This window comes from Melanerpes formicivorus, unplaced genomic scaffold, assembly GCF_026170545.1.
Source record: "Melanerpes formicivorus ecotype bairdi unplaced genomic scaffold, bMelFor1.0.p_v2 SCAF_5, whole genome shotgun sequence".
NCBI lineage: Eukaryota > Metazoa > Chordata > Aves > Piciformes > Picidae > Melanerpes > Melanerpes formicivorus.
This window is the reverse complement of record NW_027142357.1, coordinates 23,940,839-23,946,838: the sequence shown is the minus strand read 5'-3', so window position 1 is coordinate 23,946,838 and position 6,000 is coordinate 23,940,839. Positions and strand designations below refer to the sequence as shown.

The 6,000-nt window shown below is 41.2% G+C and overlaps 1 protein-coding gene across 1 annotated transcript in view; it reads left to right on the top strand.

Moving 5' to 3' along the window:
* Positions 1-4,481: 4,481 nt before the first annotated feature.
* Positions 4,482-6,000, top strand: part of PSMD14 (proteasome 26S subunit, non-ATPase 14) — a 48,038-nt gene continuing 46,519 nt past the window's right edge. Inside the window, exon 1 of the mRNA XM_068138768.1 lies at positions 4,482-4,590. The gene's annotated coding sequence lies outside the window, so the exon portion shown is untranslated. The remainder of the gene's footprint in view (positions 4,591-6,000) is intronic.

Sequence of the window (6,000 nt, the reverse complement as noted above, 5' to 3'; positions counted from 1 at the left end):
TTTTCAGTGTTTGACTACCATAGTTCAAATAAAATATAAAACCCAAGTGTGCTGCCTCAGACTCCGTTAACCCCTCACAGGGATGACAGCAGCTCTTGTACTCCCCATGTATATTCAATCCCTATGCCCTACATGCTTTAACACAGAAAATGTAATTGTTCACAAGTCTGATGTTTTGTACAATCCACAGTGCATTGTGTGTTCTAATCCTGGGCTTTCTAAATTTGTATCTTCTGTTGAGTTTTCTTCTTGTGGTCTGCTTTGTTTGTTGGTTTGGTTTGGTTTTTGTGTGTGTGTGTGTTTGGTTTTGGGGTTTGTTTCTTCTTTTCTTCTTTTTTTTAATATTGTACCACAGGCAGGGGCATCTTCTCCCACTCTAATATAAACACTGTGTTCATTTACATACATGATTTCTGATAAAAATGTGGCCAATCTCTCAGTCTATTCCTTGTGTTCCACATATAACTCTTTCATTTCATCACTCAGCTCTGTATAATTAAACTCATTAATTACAGAGCTTCAGGAAGATTGCTGCTTTAATCCAAACACAGACTCGGTGGAAAATCATATACCAGATAAGCCATCTTGAGTTAGGAAAAAAAGGTGTGATCTCCTAGCAAATCTGATCCCCATTGATAATTTTCTACAAGCAAGGGCAGGTTAGTATGGGAAAAAATGAAAGAATGTAAGTCCAATCAAAAGAAGCTTTTATCACTTATGACAGCTACCCAACTAATAAAAAAGGGAACAAATCTTGAATGTTTTCATTCAGCACTGTATTACAGCAAAACAATAAATAAAAATCAATGGATTAGCACTGGCTAGACCACAACAATGAGGAATCCAGTAGCATGTAAGAGAGTGCCCCTCAGATTAAATGACAATTTGGAAGTGTTTAACAACATATGGTCTCTTTTCTTTGACATATATGATTAAGAATATATCTTTTTTATATCAAAATATAAAATACCATCTGTCATAAGTACTAGCTATGATACTGCTTTATATATCCAATTAATTCACTATACTTTCTAATGTAAATATTTCTCCTATTTTCTCCTTTTTTTTCTTCTGTAACTATATTTATTTATAACATTTCAATAAATGTATGTATTTTAAAAAGTCAATACTATGACTTGAGATGTAAGTAGGAATAACAATGAAAATCTGTTTCACTTTTTATTTCAAAGGAGAAGGGCCAAGTCTTCACAGTTTGAAATGACAAAGCTCATTGAAGTTAGCAGGTACAGGTAAATCACAAAGATCTATGTTGCTTTTCCTTATTATACATATTAACCCAAAGAAATGCTCATTTTTTATTATAGACATATAACTGCTGAGTGAGAATCAAAATATAATGAGTGAGAATCAAAATATAATGAATATTTCTCATTAAGGTGTCAGAATTCTGGTGAACATGGAGGAATAAAAGGATTGCTTTGGAAAATATGCTACAAATCAGGAAAATGTGTAATGCATTTCAATTCACTGAATAAAGGGGAAAAAAGAACAAGCCTTCTTCCACTTAATTATTTGAATGGCTTTTGAGAACATCAAACATACAAAAGCCTCAAAATAGAGTCTCAAGACTGTAGGAGCTAAGCTTTGACAGGTTAAACCAGGAAAGAACATTGCCTGTTTGAAGCAGGGTGCAAGTTTTCTTTTGTATAAGACAAATATACACACAGTGACACACATCTTTATGCCCTTTCCTGAATAATTTGGCTGTGGGTGCAGCAAAAACTGCACTAATAGGTTTTGCATTAGTAATATGAAAAAGAAATGACCGGACCACAATATTAACTATATTTTAAGTTTTAGCTTTTTAATAATATTCTGAAAATTTGAACTCTTGTGATAGCCAAATAAATTTGAAAAAGGATGGAAGAGACAATTATAGAAATAGTGTTTTTCAATAAGATTGCCTCTTGAGAAGCAGAGCAAGCAGGCATGATGGCAATTAACTTTTGATTAATTTTACACATCGTGGTACAAAATGTGCAGATTTTTGAGTCTGCTAAAGAGTCATGGAATGGGTGACTACATCTGCTGAGGTTATTTCAATATAACAATATAATAATATAATAAATAAATATATAAAGAATACAATAAAGGCACTATAACATAGTACCTTCTCACTTGCCTCCATGTAGTTGCCTGTGAGTAGAAAATGCTGACCATCTTCTAACATTACATTCTCGATGCTTAAAGAAGTTTTTAAAACCAAACCACTTCTTGGCCACTCATGATGGAAACTTTTCATGCAATACAAATAAATTGCTATTATAGGTTCTTAAATTTGTCCAATACTTTTAAAAACTTTTGTAATATTTCAGTAATTAGGTATAAACAAAACTCAAAAAAAAAAAAAATTTGGCCATTATTTTGGCATTTGTTCCTGAGTAATTTTGTTCCATGGAGCCCCCAGCACAAGAAGGACATGGAACTGTTTGAGTGGGTTCAGAGGTGGGTCACAAAAATTATCAAAGAGATGGAGCACCTCTCCTATGAAGACAGGCTCAAAGTCTTAGGGTTGTTCAGCCTGGAGAAGGCTCTGGGGAAACCTTATAGCAGCCTTACAGCACTTGAAAGGAGCCTACAGGATAGTTGGAGGACTTTTTACAAAGGTGTGCAGTTATAGCATGAGGGGTAATGGCTTCAAACTGCAAGAAGCTAGATTTGATATTAGAAAAATTCTTCACCATGAGGGTGGTGAGGTACTGAACAGCTTGTCCAGAGAAGTTGTGGAGGTTCCAACCCTGAAAGTGTTCAAAGCTAGGTTGGATGAGACTTTGAGCAACATGGTCTAGCAGGAGGTGTCCCTACCCATGGCAGGGAGGATTTGAACTAGATGGTCTTTAAGATTCTCTCCAACCCAAACCATTCTATGATTCTATGTTCAAGTATTTTCTGGAAAAGTATTTACCAGTCTTGTTGTCCTGGTTTGAATTAGAGCAGAGCTAATTCTGTTCAGCGATTTTATTTTTTAGCTAAGTCTCCTGTAAGTAAATGCACTTTCTGAGAGTAATGGCATGGTTTTGCAGACAATGTCTGCTTCTAGATTGCATTCAGTGATTCTAGTTAGTACCAAAGATTGGTATGCAGACCAAGGTCACTGCTAAATCTTGCGTGCTATGCTGGAGGGCATAGAGTAAAAGGCCATACCTGTGACAAGGAGTTCAGGTGACACTAAACTGCATGCGTGTCGATTCAGTATAAGGCTGAGGAATCACAAGGGTCAAGCTCTCTTCTTCAATGGCTGGCATTCAAGGACTTTATCTGTTCCTGAATCCAGTTCCAAAATCCAGCTCCTGAGGGTTCCTGTCTGCTGCTGACTCTGGTCTGTGACTTCCCCAGTGCCTGCCCGCAACATCAGTGGTGATAGTGATATAATTGTCATCAGGGCTGTTTGGTTTGATATTGGCTTTGTATATGTTTGCATGTATCTCCCTTTGTTGTTATTATTTTCATTAAAGCAGTTTTAGTTTTCCAGCCACTAAGTCTCTTTCCCTTATTTCCTTGCTCTTCACTTCTGGAAAGGGGTTAATATAGAGCATCTCTCATTTATTGGTTGGCCCAGCTCTAACCTGGCAAGTTGTATTTTCCAGATTTAACTTAAAAAAAAAAATTATTTGGTCCTGGATTAAGGTAACAGAAATTCCAATTTGCTTCTCTGCATCATTCACCAGCATGCATGCTTTTATGGTATTCTCTCTTAAGTTGTCTTGTTCGTATGGCAGAAATTCTCACTCTTCCATTTCTGTTTAGGATTTTTATACATATGGCCATTCTTGTATCTCTTCTCTAAATCCTCCTATTTTCTGTAATACTGATTTTGGTAAGAGTGCATGTGTTACTCTTCGTATTACAGTAACCATTCTTTTATTGATTTCATGTCACATTCCTTGGTTCTTCCACCATCCCATTGTCTAATTATTTGAGCACAGGTGCTAGTCACCTGCAATTTGATTTGGCACGATAGACAAAGTTAACCCACAGCTCTTTGCAGCAAAGCAGTTTAAGTGCTTCAGTTCAGGATGTGCCACTTTCCACTCAGTTACTTAAGAAACTGACTTCCTCTGCAGGCCTCTGCTCCCAAAAGCTCCAAGTAACTGAGACAGTTATGAATTTGTTACTGCACAAGTCCACCCGGCACAAGGGAAAACGTGGGTGCAACCATCTCAAACCACTGTCTCACAGACTTCTCAAGCTCCTTTTTACTACTGCCGCCAGGCTCTCAGTAGCCTCAGGCCCAGACCAGCCACAACTCGCCCTTTAGACTTTACGCGGCCTCGCTAGCTGTGGCCTAGGCGCTCCACGACGCCCGAGAAGAGGAAGGCCGACAACTGCAACAGCCGCCCGCCGCCGGAACAGACGCCCGTTTAAATGGCCCGGGCGTTGGCAGATGGCCGTGTTGCCATGGCTCCCAGCCCCCTCCCTCCCGGGCTACGAGACCGGAAGCCTCCCAGCGTGCCCTGTGAACCAGGAAGTGTTTGGGAAGGCCTGGGCGGACTCGGTTTGAATGAAATCCGGCTGATTCACGGCGGCCCGGGCCTAGGCGGCGTGACCAGAGAGGGGGTCTGCGCTTAGGTGAGAGCTCAGCGTGACAAGCAGTCGTGTCACAGGGATCCTTGGGGGCTTGGAGCGGCCGATGGGGGGCTTGGAGCGGCCGATGTGGGCCTCACTGCGGCTCATGGGGCCTCGCTGCGGCGTGGGGCGGCCTCTGCGTGGTGGCGGCGGGAGGGGTCCCATAGGGATCGTGCCCGATCCCCGGGTAGGGAGGCGGTTTGGTGGGACGGGAGCGGCCCCGTCCCTTCACCGGGAGGGAAGACGTAGCAGGTCTCGTAGGCCTGGAAATAAGTTTTTCTCCTTGTGGGGCATAGTCCAGGACAGGGAGAATGAGGGCCCTGTAGAGTCGGCGGTGCTTGCTTGCATTTGTGCTGGTTGCACCAGCATCGTGGCTGTAAACAGGCGGAGCGAGGAGACTGAGCCCAGGGCAGCGACGCCAGGGAGAGTCGCGGAGAGGCCGTCTGAGCTTCGGGCCTTTCACGGGCCCGGGATCGGGCAAGCCTCTTGCCGGCCGAGAGCAGCCCTTGCGTTTCGCTTCGGCAGCGTCAGGGCATCTGCACGGCGTCTCGGGACGCCAAATGTCGCAGTCTGTTTTGCCAGTTTCCTCTGCGAGCAGCAGCAGACCGATTCCCGTCAGAGGGACTTGAATTGAAACGCTACTGCTTCTGGAGGGAAACACTACCGAGAGTTCAGTTCGAGTTATGGAGGGAGGGGGGAAGACAAGACAAAGCACTGATAGGGGTATGTGAAGAAGAAATCTTTAATCCGTGGCAGGCAAAATGAAACAGAATTAAAGGAATAATAATTAAAATTAACAGCGCTGTTTCTATGTATACGGCAGACTTAAGTGTCGTTTTCAGAACAAATTTATGGGATAGAAATGGACACTTGGAAACAGTTGGCAAATCTGAATGTGTGCTGATGTAATCTCTTAAAAGTTGTTCTTGTTTCCAGTACACTGGAAACAGAAAACCAATGACTGAGATGGACTCTACAATAAATAAGCAAATGAATTTGAAAGCTTTATATACCTGAAAGGGCGCTAGGAAAGCTGACAAGTCTGAGAGATTCATATTAATCTTAAAGCTTTCACCCCTTGTGACTCCAAGTTGCACTAACTGTATACCTCAGATATAGGGAGTATACTTGGAAGAGAAGTCTGCTGAAAAAGTGTTGTGAGCTTGTATTACAGAAACAAGGAAAAGATCTGTGAATAAATCCAGAAATTGGCTTGCAGGTTAATTGCTTCTGAATCACTTTAGTGTGACTTTGAGGGACTAAGTTTTGCCTGTAGCTTAATAAGAAATTTGCATTTCATCAGCATGTTATATCAGGCCACATCAAGGATATTGACTTGATATTTGTCATTAAGCAAAATTCAAAATTAACATTAAATAATACCAAAGTTTTAATTATTTTATAAACCTTTTT